At 41.3% G+C, this 14,537-nt stretch overlaps 2 long non-coding RNA genes across 11 annotated transcripts; one reads left to right on the top strand and one right to left on the bottom strand.

Annotated features, from left to right (window-relative positions):
- Positions 1-194: 194 nt before the first annotated feature.
- LOC107064227 (uncharacterized) lies at positions 195-6,364 on the top strand. Of its 9 annotated transcripts, XR_016178597.1 has the most exons (14): positions 195-501; positions 656-891; positions 966-1,232; positions 1,308-1,385; positions 1,854-2,007; positions 2,163-2,393; positions 2,468-4,020; positions 4,100-4,183; positions 4,288-4,374; positions 4,454-4,527; positions 4,636-5,173; positions 5,674-5,721; positions 5,828-5,932; positions 6,076-6,364. It is a non-coding gene; the product is annotated as an uncharacterized LOC107064227 (long non-coding RNA). The 9 variants fall into 9 exon arrangements; XR_016178596.1 differs by having other exon boundaries at positions 5,674-5,932; XR_016178595.1 differs by having other exon boundaries at positions 5,674-5,964.
- On the bottom strand, positions 6,011-7,610 carry LOC149033437 (uncharacterized). Of its 2 annotated transcripts, XR_016178601.1 has the most exons (3): positions 6,671-7,242; positions 6,317-6,524; positions 6,011-6,244 (listed from the first exon to the last, which is right to left on the bottom strand). It is a non-coding gene; the product is annotated as an uncharacterized LOC149033437 (long non-coding RNA). The 2 variants fall into 2 exon arrangements; XR_016178599.1 differs by having other exon boundaries at positions 6,011-6,524; positions 6,671-7,610.
- Positions 7,611-14,537: the final 6,927 nt, after the last annotated feature.

Raw genomic sequence — 14,537 nt, 5'->3', positions numbered from 1 at the left:
GTGTGTGTGTGGGTAATCTGTATTTTATTACCGACTATTAAAATATGCTTCGCCATCTAGCGGTACTAGCTATTACTTCATTGTACCGACTAGTAAAAATATGCTTTTATCTAACGATAGAAATTTTTACTTCAGTTACCGGCAGGTAGAATATGTGGCGCCATCTAGACGAAAGATAACACATCGTTAGGAGAAAATCAAGATGGCTACCTGTCAATGTACTTTGAATACCGTAAATACAGGCCATGTGCAGTGTAAAATATTACATTAAAGAAATTCTTAGTGATGCAATAATCAAGTGAGGAATATTTTTAATTTATAATAATTCTTTTCATATTCTTTCTTCAGTGATCGTCAACTCTGGATATAAATAGTAATCTGGATGAATTGCTGTTGGGCAGTGTTATGTCGTAACCTAAGAAAAATAATTTTCTTAATTAAATCCGAGAATGCAGATGAATTCCAAACGTTCTTTTTATCAAATTATTATAACAAATACTAGTAAGTAAAGTATATATTTTGTTATACGAAATTCTTCTAATTATTAAAATATATGGATTATTTTGTCTTTTAACTTTATGCCTTATCTAAACATTTTCTCCCTGTTCAAACTTATTTTGGTACATATATAAACAACTTTTAAAAATATTTTTAGATCAGATCAGCATGCAGATCTATATTTTAAATTCCAATCCAAGAACGTTATAATCAAAAGAAGAGGAGTCCATTACACCATTGGATCAATGGATATATATTTCATTTTCTTACGGCTAACGATTAGAAGATTTGTATTGATTATGCCATCCGAATAAGAGTTTTATTCTATAATATATGGTAAATAGAATGCAGCTGCAGTAACAAAGAATAATCAAGACAAGAATGTGTCAAAAGGTAAGCATTGCAATCTTGTATTTGTAAAAAACAAACCTATATCAAACTGATTGATAAACTGATTCATTCCACAGGGGAGGGAAATAATTTGACTAGAAGTGTCTACTCATTATTATGAAGATTGATAAGAAGAATCCAACAATACTGCAACTATGAAAGATTTTTGAATGCACTATTCTTTTTATACTTGCACTGGAAGAAAACCATATGCAGTAGTATTCTGTCAAAAGAATACTAGAAGAAATGTATTCTAGTTATAACAAATTAAGAAAACAAATGGCAAATACATTATATTAGGAAATTCTATTCATGTCAAAATCTTTTATCAAGTTTTGTACACGGTAATAGAAGATATTATTTTTTCATTGATTGAAAAGAAAAAGTGATGTATTTGTTAATAAATACCTTTTTTGTAGAGATTCAATGTGAATTATTACGCGAAAAGAATACAGCTGCTCTGACTACAAATAATCTAGACAATAATATGTTTAAAGGTAAATATAATTTTGTTTGAAGAAGAAGTAAATATAATACTATTAAAATACACTTGCTTTTATCATATAAAAGTTGATTGGGGAGTTACATTTATTTTTAATCAATTAATAAAAACATATAGTGTGTGCGTTAACTATATTTTATTACCGACTGGTAAAATGTGTATCGCCACCTATCGGTACTAGATATTACTTCACTGTACCGACTAGTAAATTTAGGCTGCCATCTAGCGGAAGTAAATGTTACTATGTCTTACCGATTAGTAGAATATGTTTTGCCATCTAGACATAAGATAAAACATCACTAGGATAAAATCAAGATGGCTACCTGTCAAAGTACTTTAAATACTATAAATACAGGCTATGTGTAATGTAAAGTATTTAATTAAAAAAATTCTTAGAGTGATGCAATAATCAAGTGAATAATATTTTTTATTTATAATAATTTGTTTCAAATTCTTTCTTTAGTGATCGCCAATTCTGGATGAAAATAATTAAATTGGATGTATTGCTGTGGGACAGTGTTACGTCATAACCTAAGAAAAATAATTTTCTTTATTAAATCCGAGAATATAGATGAATTCAAGATGATCTCTTAATCAAATTATTTTAACAAATACTAGTAAGTAAAGTATATATTTTTTTTATACAAAATTCTTCTAATTATTAAAATATATGGATTATTTTGTCTTTTAACTTTATGCATTATCTAAACATTTTCTCCCTTTTGAAACTTATTTTGGTATTTATATAAACTACTTTTTAAAATATTTTTAGATCAGCATGCAGATCTATATTTTTAATTCCAATTCAAGAACATTATACTCACGAGAAGAAGAATTCATTACACCATTCAATCAATGGATATATATTTCATTTTCTTACGACTAACGATTAAAAGATTTGCATTGATTATGCCATCCGAATAAGAGTTTTATTCTATAACATTATGTAAATAGAATGTAGGTGCACTAACAAAGAATAATCAAGAGAAGAATTTGTCAAAAGGTAAGCATTGCAATCTTGCATTTGTAAAAAACAAACCTATATCAAACTGATTGATAAACTGATTCATTTAACAGGATAGGTAAATAATTTGACTAGAAATGCCTACTCATTATTATCAAGATTGATAAGAAGAATTCAACAATAGTACAACTAACATTATTATATTAAACACTTATATGTCTATTTTGCATCCCACAATAATACACATGCACATACACAAAAAAGGATTTCTTGTATAAACTGTTGTGCTGCGACTTATCATCGTCGACTGTATCGACATATAATTTTATATAAATGAACGGGGTGATTAATTGGATCAAAGAAAATGTAAAATCAGAAAGGAATTTGCCTCGACTGTGTCTTTTATGTTAGATCATCATCATCATCATCAGCAGCATCATCATTAATATATACTCTATATATACACATACATATTTCAATTCTCTTGCGTGACCATAAGAGTATAATTTCATGGAAAATTAATTATTATATTACAAAATATTTCGATGCATGTACAATTATATGTAGTAGTAGTAATTCATGTTACAGTAATCGACTTTTATTAACTGAAAAACAAAAAAAGTGACATATTTATGAATTATTTTTAAAAGATTACATAAACACACTTGCAAAATAAATATTGTTTCAGATAATAAAAGTATTATTATTATTATTATAATTAATTTTGTGGTTACGGATTAATGATAAAAAAACATTTCTTATTATTTGAATTTTCGCGGGCAACACATTGCTGAGGAAAAAATCAAGATGGCTGCCGTGTCGTGTACTACCACGTGCACTATTAAATATTTAATTAAAGAAATGCAATAGTGATGCAATCATAATCAAAAGAATAATATTTTGTATTTAGAATAATTCTTTTCATATTCTCTTCTCTTTTTAGTGATTAGTGATTGCCAATTCTGGATGAAAATAGTTACAAATGGGATGTATTGGTGTGTGTGGTACAATAGTATTACGTCATAACCAAAGGAAAATAATTTTCTTTATTAAATCCGAGTATATATAGATGAATTCAGGATGTTCTCATTATATCAATTTATTTTAACAAATATTAGTTACTACTAAGGTACATCTATATGTATTTTGTTATACGAAATTTTACTAATTATTAAAATATATGTGTGGATTAGTTTGTCTCTTAACTTTATGCATTATCTAAACATTTCTGTCCCTTTTCTTAGCAAAACAACTTTACATGCAATTCCATCACACCAACTTTCCACGCACACCAATGACACCATTCAAAAGGAGAGAGAGACTCCACACGATCATGAGGGTTTTTTAAACCATCACTTCAACTTTCCACGCAATCCTATGACTCCATCCATAACCAAATATCCCATACAGTCATGAGGGATATTTTAACCATCACTTCAATTCTGCACGCAATTCCAGTTAAATGCACTCTGTGTTCTTATCATACTTGCACTGAGAGAAAATAATATATGTATATTGTGTAATATTTTATCAAAAGAATACGAGAAGAAATGTATATCTTAGTTATCATCACAAGATATATGGATAACACACGTGGCAAATACATTATTATATTTCCGACATTCAATACATGTCAAAATTTGTTATCAAGTTTCATGTACACACGGTAATAGAAGATATTAGTTTTTTTCCATTGGCTGATAAGAAAAAATGATGTATTTATTAATAAATATCTTCTTTTGCAGGGAATTTCATTTCATTATTATTATGGAAAAAGAATATGCAGCTGATATTGTTAAAAACTAATGTAGACAAAAATATGTAAAGAGGTAAATATTATAAAACTATTCAAATACATTTATTTTGTTATCATATAGTATAAATGATTGGAATTTTATTAACTTTTTAATCAATTAATAAAAATGTATATTAGGAAATTAGTCTTTTATTACCGACTGGTAAAGAGAATATGTATCGCCATCTAGCAGCGGTACTAGCTATTACTTCATTGTATCGACTGGTAAGATTATGCTGTTATCATCAAATGATGGAAATATTTAATTCACTTACCGACAAGTACAATATGTTTCTTCATCTAGACGAAAGAAAATACATCGCGCTTGGACACAATCAAGATGGCCACCTGCCATTGTATACTGCCACGTGCAGTAAAGTTAAGTATTTGATTAACAAAAATTCAATAGTGATGCTTTAATTAAGTGAATAATATTGTTTTTATTTACAATAATAATTCAGTTCATATTCTATTGTTTTTTTTTAGTGATTAGTGCTCGGCAATTCAGCTTAAGAAGAAAACCATTGGACTTGATGTGTGATATCTTGTGAAGAAAAAAAAACCATTGGACTTGATGTGTGATGTCTTGTGAAGAAAAAAAACCATTGGACTTGATGTGTGATATCTTGTGAAGAAAAAAAAACCATTGGACTTGATGTAAGATATCAATGCTTAAGAAGAAAACCATTGGATTTGTGTTTGTGATCTAAAAAAAGAAAACCATTGTACTTATTATTATTATTATTATTATTATTATTATGTTAAGTTAAAAGGAATATCATTGTACTTACTATTATTATGTAAATGTAAAAAGAATATTATTGCACTCTCTACAGGTGGACAGGTCGACAGGAAAAGTATACCATTGCACTTTAAAGGTTACTTGTCGACTTACAAAGTATACCATTGCACACTTTAGGTTACTTTGGATTACCACGTTTTGTGTCAAATTTTATTTCTTTTTTATCACCTATCCTATCATCCAAGCCATTTAATTTTCCTTTAATAAAATCAACCATTACATGTAAGTATTAATTATTATAAATGTTACAAGTTAAGAAACTTATATGTTTTTTTTGGTCGTATAAGGTATTTTTTTTTATTTATAATGCATGAACATTTTAATAAAAATATTTTAGTAGACAATTGAATTTATTATTAACATATATACATTTTAGCATATTAATGAAATATTTTTGAAATAGAAAGTTTAGAATAGCATTGAATTTGAAGTTATGTAAACTGAAATAGAAAATCATTGCAGTTGTGGTTATGTCACTGTTTATACTTGCAGTAGAAGCAAACCATATATAGAGTAGTAATATTTTATGAAAAGAATATTAGATAGAGAAAATGTTTCCTAGTTATCACAAATTAAGAAAAGAAATGGTTAATAACATTCTAATGTTTGCAGTTCTTACTATATGTACTAAATTTATTAATGTAGACTTATTTTATTGGGAATAGACTAAGAGCATAAAAATGTATATATTTGTATGAATTCATTTGTGTTTTTTTTCGTAGAAATACCATCATGTATTTTATAATGAAAATAGGATGTTGTTTAAAGAAGTAAGTATTATAATATTGTTTAAAATACATTTATTTTTGTCGTATTAAACGTGAATTAATATAATATAATTAATTTATTCAAAGTTAACATAAATTTTTACTTTAGTTACCGACTGGTAGAGAGAATATGTATCGCCATCTAGACGACGAAAGAAAACACATCTCTAGGACAAATTCAAGATGGCTACCTGCTGTCACATTGTGCTTTTGTGTAAAGTATTGTGTAGTAAAGTGTAGTATTTAGTTAAGTATTTAATTAACAAAATTTCTTACAGTGATGCAATCATAATTAAGTGAATAATATTGTTTTTATTTATAATAATTCTTTTCTTATTCTCTTCTCTTTTTTTGCAGTGATCACCAAATCACCTTAAGAAGAAACCCATTGGACTTGATGTTTGGTATCTTGTGAAGAAAAAAAAACCATTGGACTTGACGTTTGATATTTCCTTAAGAAGAAATCCATTTAACTTGATGTTAGATATCTGCTTAAGAAGAAAACCATTGGATTTGTGTTTGTGATCTACAAAAGAAAACCATTGTACTTATTATTATTAGTATTATGTTAACTTAAGAAGAATATCATTGTACTTACTATTATTATGTAAATGTAAAAAGAATATTATTGCACTGTACAGGTGGACAGGTCGACAGGAAAAGTATACCATTGCACTTTAAAGGTTACTTGTCGACTTACAAAGTATACCATTGCACACTTGAGGTTACTTTGGTTTACCACGTTTCGTGTCAAATTTTATTTCTTTTTTGTCACCTATCCTATCATCCAAGCCATTGAAATTTTCCTTTAATGAAATCAATTATTATATGTAATTATTAATTATTGTAAAATTTAATTATGAAACAAATTTATGTGTTTTTTGTAGTATAAGGAATTTTTTTTAATGCATGAACATTTTAATAGAGAATTGAATTTATTATAAACACAAACCTTTTAGCATATTAAATAATTATGTAATAACCACGTGAGTTGTACATATAATGAACGGAACGTGTTAATTTAATAAGCATTGCACTAAAGGTTATGTAAAAAGTTAAATAGAAAACCATTGCACTTGAGAGAGAGGTTATATGTAATTAAAATAGCACAAATCATTTCACTAAGTATGGATATGTTAGCATAAGAAAAATACCACTTTACTTGTAGACATATATGTGTAATAACGTATAATGAAAATTATTAATTTTTTTAAGAGGCTATATCACGTTAGAAAGATAAAATTGGCACGTCTCGTGGTTATGTTACTTTCAAGAAGAAATAAATCATTGCACATAATAGATTTGACTATATTAGAATAAATAGACGACCACTGCACATTAGTTTATAAAAGATTTTAAACAACAACATCAACAAGAATATTTGCACTTGTGTATATAATAAGATAGAATAAAAAAAAATAAAAAAAGGCAATGTTATTTTAAAGTAAAGTAATGGATGTCATGCGAGATTGACAAGAGGGAGAAGCCATTACAACTTGATGTATGTCAGCTGTACAGTTCATTTGCATATATAATTACGAGATGGCGTCTTGAACTCGGTAGCGTTGGGATAGCCGATTTAGTATAAAGGGAGGTGCAAAGCGCATGGATTTCAACGCATCGGGGTGCGACCCCGACTCTGCAGAAGCAGAGTACTCCTGTGGCTGCGCTCAGGAGCAGTTTGCAATACACGCTTAGGCCTGAGCGTTGTATTCAGCTTGCTCCTGAGAATGACAGCCTTTGGAAAATGGGATGATGAGGAGGAGGAGTAGTAGTAGTAGTAGTTGCATGTAGTAGTAGCTTGAAATAGTAGTAGTAGTAGTAGTAGTAGAAGCATGAAATAGTAGTAGTAGTAGTAGAAGTATGAAATAGTAGAAGCATGAAATAATAGTAGTAGTAAAGAATTAGAATAAGAAAATTGGGGGTCTTCTAGTATTAGAGGGGGCCTGGTCTCTAGTTAATGGGGTGGCAATCAATCGTGAGGCCGTGCCTGTAGCCGATTTTACAGGTCAAGGTCATCGAAGGTCAAGGACATCTAGGGCAAGGTCGCGCGCGAGTTTCATTCATTATGTGGGTCAAGGTCACGCGCGAGGGTTCGTTCATTATGTGTGTGTGCGTTTTAATATTCACGCGCTCGAGGGTTAAGTCAGTATGTGTGTATCAATTTATTTATTTATATTTTTTTTTTTATTGGGTTTATTAGGAGTTTGTGTGTTTATGTTTTTTTTTGGGTGTAGTTAGAATTTGTGTATATGTTTTTTTGTGGGTTTTTAAGAGTTTGTGTATATGTTTTTTTGGGTTTTTTCAGAGTTTGTGTATATGTTTTTTGGGTATTTTAAAAGTTTGTGTATATGTTTTTTGGGTATTTTAAAAGTTTGTGTATATGTTTTTTTTGGTATTTTAAAAGTTTGTGTATATGTTTTTTTGGGTTTTTTCAGAGTTTGTGTATTTGTTTTTTTGGGTATTTTAAAAGTTTGTGTATATGTTTTTTTGGGTATTTTAAAAGTTTGTGTATATGTTTTTTTTGGTATTTTAAAAGTTTGTGTATATGTTTTTTGGGTTTTTTCAGAGTTTGTGTATATGTTTTTTTGGGTATTTTAAAAGTTTGTGTATATGTTTTTTTGGGTATTTTAAGAGTTTGTGTATATGTTTTTTTTGGTATTTTAAAAGTTTGTGTATATGTTTTTTTGGGTTTTTTCAGAGTTTGTGTATATGTTTTTTGGGTATTTTAAAAGTTTGTGTATATGTTTTTTTGGGTATTTTAAAAGTTTGTGTATATGTTTTTTTGGGTATTTTAAGAATTTGTGTATATGTTTTTTAGGGTATTTTAAAAGTTTTTGTATATGTTTTTTAGGGTATTTTAAAAGTTTGTGTATATGTTTTTTTGGGTTTTTTCAGAGTTTGTGTATATGTTTTTTTGTTGTTTAATGAGAGTTTGTGTATATGTTTTTTTGGGTATTTTAAAAGTTTGTGTATATGTTTTTTTGGGTTTTTTCAGAGTTTGTGTATATGTTTTTTTGGGTTTTTTCAGAGTTTGTGTATATGTTTTTTTGGGTTTTTTCAGAGTTTGTGTATATGCTTTTTTGGGTTTTTTCAAAATTTGTGTGTTTGTTTTTTTTGGGTAGATTCAAAGTTTGTGTGGTTGTTATATTTGGGTAGATTCAGTTTGTGTTTTTTTTTTTTTTTTTTTTTTTTTGGGTAGATTCAAAGTTTGTGTGTTTGGTTTTTTTTTTTTTTTTTTTTTTTTTTTTATTTAGAGTTTGTGTAAGGGTTTATTTAGAGTTTGTGTAAGGGTTTAGTCAGAGTTTGTGTAAGGGTTTATTTAGAGTTTGTGTAAGGGTTTAGTCAGAGTTTGTGTAAGGGTTTATTTAGAGTTTGTGTAAGGGTTTAGTCAGAGTTTGTGTAAGGGTTTATTTAGAGTTTGTGTAAGGGTTGCGTCAGGGTTGTGTAAGGGTTGCGTCAGGGTTGCGTCAGGGTTGCGTCAGGGTTGCGTCAGGGTTGCGTCAGGGTTGCGTCAGGGTTGCGTCAGGGTTGCGTCAGGGTTGCGTCAGGGTTGCGTCAGGGTTGCGTCAGGGTTGCGTCAGGGTTGCGTCAGGGTTGCGTCAGGGTTGCGTCAGGGTTGCGTCAGGGTTGCGTCAGGGTTGCGTCAGGGTTGCGTCAGGGTTGCGTCAGGGTTGCGTCAGGGTTGCGTCAGGGTTGCGTCAGGGTTGCGTCAGGGTTGCGTCAGGGTTGCGTCAGGGTTGCGTCAGGGTTGCGTCAGGGTTGCGTCAGGGTTGCGTCAGGGTTGCGTCAGGGTTGCGTCAGGGTTGCGTCAGGGTTGCGTCAGGGTTGCGTCAGGGTTGCGTCAGGGTTGCGTCAGGGTTGCGTCAGGGTTGCGTCAGGGTTGCGTCAGGGTTGCGTCAGGGTTGCGTCAGGGTTGCGTCAGGGTTGCGTCAGGGTTGCGTCAGGGTTGCGTCAGGGTTGCGTCAGGGTTGCGTCAGGGTTGCGTCAGGGTTGCGTCAGGGTTGCGTCAGGGTTGCGTCAGGGTTGCGTCAGGGTTGCGTCAGGGTTGCGTCAGGGTTGCGTCAGGGTTGCGTCAGGGTTGCGTCAGGGTTGCGTCAGGGTTGCGTCAGGGTTGCGTCAGGGTTGCGTCAGGGTTGCGTCAGGGTTGCGTCAGGGTTGCGTCAGGGTTGCGTCAGGGTTGCGTCAGGGTTGCGTCAGGGTTGCGTCAGGGTTGCGTCAGGGTTGCGTCAGGGTTGCGTCAGGGTTGCGTCAGGGTTGCGTCAGGGTTGCGTCAGGGTTGCGTCAGGGTTGCGTCAGGGTTGCGTCAGGGTTGCGTCAGGGTTGCGTCAGGGTTGCGTCAGGGTTGCGTCAGGGTTGCGTCAGGGTTGCGTCAGGGTTGCGTCAGGGTTGCGTCAGGGTTGCGTCAGGGTTGCGTCAGGGTTGCGTCAGGGTTGCGTCAGGGTTGCGTCAGGGTTGCGTCAGGGTTGCGTCAGGGTTGCGTCAGGGTTGCGTCAGGGTTGCGTCAGGGTTGCGTCAGGGTTGCGTCAGGGTTGCGTCAGGGTTGCGTCAGGGTTGCGTCAGGGTTGCGTCAGGGTTGCGTCAGGGTTGCGTCAGGGTTGCGTCAGGGTTGCGTCAGGGTTGCGTCAGGGTTGCGTCAGGGTTGCGTCAGGGTTGCGTCAGGGTTGCGTCAGGGTTGCGTCAGGGTTGCGTCAGGGTTGCGTCAGGGTTGCGTCAGGGTTGCGTCAGGGTTGCGTCAGGGTTGCGTCAGGGTTGCGTCAGGGTTGCGTCAGGGTTGCGTCAGGGTTGCGTCAGGGTTGCGTCAGGGTTGCGTCAGGGTTGCGTCAGGGTTGCGTCAGGGTTGCGTCAGGGTTGCGTCAGGGTTGCGTCAGGGTTGCGTCAGGGTTGCGTCAGGGTTGCGTCAGGGTTGCGTCAGGGTTGCGTCAGGGTTGCGTCAGGGTTGCGTCAGGGTTGCGTCAGGGTTGCGTCAGGGTTGCGTCAGGGTTGCGTCAGGGTTGCGTCAGGGTTGCGTCAGGGTTGCGTCAGGGTTGCGTCAGGGTTGCGTCAGGGTTGCGTCAGGGTTGCGTCAGGGTTGCGTCAGGGTTGCGTCAGGGTTGCGTCAGGGTTGCGTCAGGGTTGCGTCAGGGTTGCGTCAGGGTTGCGTCAGGGTTGCGTCAGGGTTGCGTCAGGGTTGCGTCAGGGTTGCGTCAGGGTTGCGTCAGGGTTGCGTCAGGGTTGCGTCAGGGTTGCGTCAGGGTTGCGTCAGGGTTGCGTCAGGGTTGCGTCAGGGTTGCGTCAGGGTTGCGTCAGGGTTGCGTCAGGGTTGCGTCAGGGTTGCGTCAGGGTTGCGTCAGGGTTGCGTCAGGGTTGCGTCAGGGTTGCGTCAGGGTTGCGTCAGGGTTGCGTCAGGGTTGCGTCAGGGTTGCGTCAGGGTTGCGTCAGGGTTGCGTCAGGGTTGCGTCAGGGTTGCGTCAGGGTTGCGTCAGGGTTGCGTCAGGGTTGCGTCAGGGTTGCGTCAGGGTTGCGTCAGGGTTGCGTCAGGGTTGCGTCAGGGTTGCGTCAGGGTTGCGTCAGGGTTGCGTCAGGGTTGCGTCAGGGTTGCGTCAGGGTTGCGTCAGGGTTGCGTCAGGGTTGCGTCAGGGTTGGCGTCAGGGTTGCGTCAGGGTTGCGTCAGGGTTGCGTCAGGGTTGCGTCAGGGTTGCGTCAGGGTTGCGTCAGGGTTGCGTCAGGGTTGCGTCAGGGTTGCGTCAGGGTTGCGTCAGGGTTGCGTCAGGGTTGCGTCAGGGTTGCGTCAGGGTTGCGTCAGGGTTGCGTCAGGGTTGCGTCAGGGTTGCGTCAGGGTTGCGTCAGGGTTGCGTCAGGGTTGCGTCAGGGTTGCGTCAGGGTTGCGTCAGGGTTGCGTCAGGGTTGCGTCAGGGTTGCGTCAGGGTTGCGTCAGGGTTGCGTCAGGGTTGCGTCAGGGTTGCGTCAGGGTTGCGTCAGGGTTGCGTCAGGGTTGCGTCAGGGTTGCGTCAGGGTTGCGTCAGGGTTGCGTCAGGGTTGCGTCAGGGTTGCGTCAGGGTTGCGTCAGGGTTGCGTCAGGGTTGCGTCAGGGTTGCGTCAGGGTTGCGTCAGGGTTGGCGTCAGGGTTGCGTCAGGGTTGCGTCAGGGTTGCGTCAGGGTTGCGTCAGGGTTGCGTCAGGGTTGCGTCAGGGTTGCGTCAGGGTTGCGTCAGGGTTGCGTCAGGGTTGCGTCAGGGTTGCGTCAGGGTTGCGTCAGGGTTGCGTCAGGGTTGCGTCAGGGTTGCGTCAGGGTTGCGTCAGGGTTGCGTCAGGGTTGCGTCAGGGTTGCGTCAGGGTTGCGTCAGGGTTGCGTCAGGGTTGCGTCAGGGTTGCGTCAGGGTTGCGTCAGGGTTGCGTCAGGGTTGCGTCAGGGTTGCGTCAGGGTTGCGTCAGGGTTGCGTCAGGGTTGCGTCAGGGTTGCGTCAGGGTTGCGTCAGGGTTGCGTCAGGGTTGCGTCAGGGTTGCGTCAGGGTTGCGTCAGGGTTGCGTCAGGGTTGCGTCAGGGTTGCGTCAGGGTTGCGTCAGGGTTGCGTCAGGGTTGCGTCAGGGTTGCGTCAGGGTTGCGTCAGGGTTGCGTCAGGGTTGCGTCAGGGTTGCGTCAGGGTTGCGTCAGGGTTGCGTCAGGGTTGCGTCAGGGTTGCGTCAGGGTTGCGTCAGGGTTGCGTCAGGGTTGCGTCAGGGTTGCGTCAGGGTTGCGTCAGGGTTGCGTCAGGGTTGCGTCAGGGTTGCGTCAGGGTTGCGTCAGGGTTGCGTCAGGGTTGCGTCAGGGTTGCGTCAGGGTTGCGTCAGGGTTGCGTCAGGGTTGCGTCAGGGTTGCGTCAGGGTTGCGTCAGGGTTGCGTCAGGGTTGCGTCAGGGTTGCGTCAGGGTTGCGTCAGGGTTGCGTCAGGGTTGCGTCAGGGTTGCGTCAGGGTTGCGTCAGGGTTGCGTCAGGGTTGCGTCAGGGTTGGCGTCAGGGTTGCGTCAGGGTTGCGTCAGGGTTGCGTCAGGGTTGCGTCAGGGTTGCGTCAGGGTTGCGTCAGGGTTGCGTCAGGGTTGCGTCAGGGTTGCGTCAGGGTTGCGTCAGGGTTGCGTCAGGGTTGCGTCAGGGTTGCGTCAGGGTTGCGTCAGGGTTGCGTCAGGGTTGCGTCAGGGTTGCGTCAGGGTTGCGTCAGGGTTGCGTCAGGGTTGCGTCAGGGTTGCGTCAGGGTTGCGTCAGGGTTGCGTCAGGGTTGCGTCAGGGTTGCGTCAGGGTTGCGTCAGGGTTGCGTCAGGGTTGCGTCAGGGTTGCGTCAGGGTTGCGTCAGGGTTGCGTCAGGGTTGCGTCAGGGTTGCGTCAGGGTTGCGTCAGGGTTGCGTCAGGGTTGCGTCAGGGTTGCGTCAGGGTTGCGTCAGGGTTGCGTCAGGGTTGCGTCAGGGTTGGCGTCAGGGTTGCGTCAGGGTTGCGTCAGGGTTGCGTCAGGGTTGCGTCAGGGTTGCGTCAGGGTTGCGTCAGGGTTGCGTCAGGGTTGCGTCAGGGTTGCGTCAGGGTTGCGTCAGGGTTGCGTCAGGGTTGCGTCAGGGTTGCGTCAGGGTTGCGTCAGGGTTGCGTCAGGGTTGCGTCAGGGTTGCGTCAGGGTTGCGTCAGGGTTGCGTCAGGGTTGCGTCAGGGTTGCGTCAGGGTTGCGTCAGGGTTGCGTCAGGGTTGCGTCAGGGTTGCGTCAGGGTTGCGTCAGGGTTGCGTCAGGGTTGCGTCAGGGTTGCGTCAGGGTTGCGTCAGGGTTGCGTCAGGGTTGCGTCAGGGTTGCGTCAGGGTTGCGTCAGGGTTGCGTCAGGGTTGGCGTCAGGGTTGCGTCAGGGTTGCGTCAGGGTTGCGTCAGGGTTGCGTCAGGGGTTGCGTCAGGGTTGCGTCAGGGTTGCGTCAGGGTTGCGTCAGGGTTGCGTCAGGGTTGCGTCAGGGTTGCGTCAGGGTTGCGTCAGGGTTGCGTCAGGGTTGCGTCAGGGTTGCGTCAGGGTTGCGTCAGGGTTGCGTCAGGGTTGCGTCAGGGTTGCGTCAGGGTTGCGTCAGGGTTGCGTCAGGGTTGCGTCAGGGTTGCGTCAGGGTTGCGTCAGGGTTGCGTCAGGGTTGCGTCAGGGTTGCGTCAGGGTTGCGTCAGGGTTGCGTCAGGGTTGCGTCAGGGTTGCGTCAGGGTTGCGTCAGGGTTGCGTCAGGGTTGCGTCAGGGTTGCGTCAGGGTTGCGTCAGGGTTGCGTCAGGGTTGCGTCAGGGTTGCGTCAGGGTTGCGTCAGGGTTGCGTCAGGGTTGCGTCAGGGTTGCGTCAGGGTTGCGTCAGGGTGTCAGGGGCGTCAGGGTTGCGTCAGGGTTGCGTCAGGGTTGGGCGTCAGGGTTGCGTCAGGGTTGCGTCAGGGTTGCGTCAGGGTTGCGTCAGGGTTGCGTCAGGGTTGCGTCAGGGTTGCGTCAGGGTTGCGTCAGGGTTGCGTCAGGGTTGCGTCAGGGTTGCGTCAGGGTTGCGTCAGGGGTTGCGTCAGGGGTTGCGTCAGGTTGCGTCAGGGTTGCGTCAGGGTTGCGTCAGGGTTGCGTCAGGGTTGCGTCAGGGTTGCGTCAGGGTTGCGTCAGGGTTGCGTCAGGGTTGCGTCAGGGTTGCGTCAGGGTTGCGTCAGGGTTGCGTCAGGGTTGCGTCAGGGTTGCGTCAGGGTTGCGTCAGGGTTGGGTCAGGGTTGCGTCAGGGTTGCGTCAGGGTTGCGTCAGGGTTGCGTCAGGGTTGCGTCAGGGTTGCGTCAGGGTTGCGTCAGGGTTGGGTGTCAGGGTTGCGTCAGGGTTGCGTCAGGGTTGCGTCAGGTTG

The sequence above is a fragment of the Polistes dominula genome, unplaced genomic scaffold (assembly GCF_049000335.1).
Source record: "Polistes dominula isolate Pdom_NZ unplaced genomic scaffold, Pdom_raw_medaka contig_373, whole genome shotgun sequence".
NCBI classification, from domain to species: Eukaryota; Metazoa; Arthropoda; class Insecta; order Hymenoptera; family Vespidae; genus Polistes; species Polistes dominula.
This window is presented reverse-complemented; position numbering and strand designations above follow the sequence as displayed.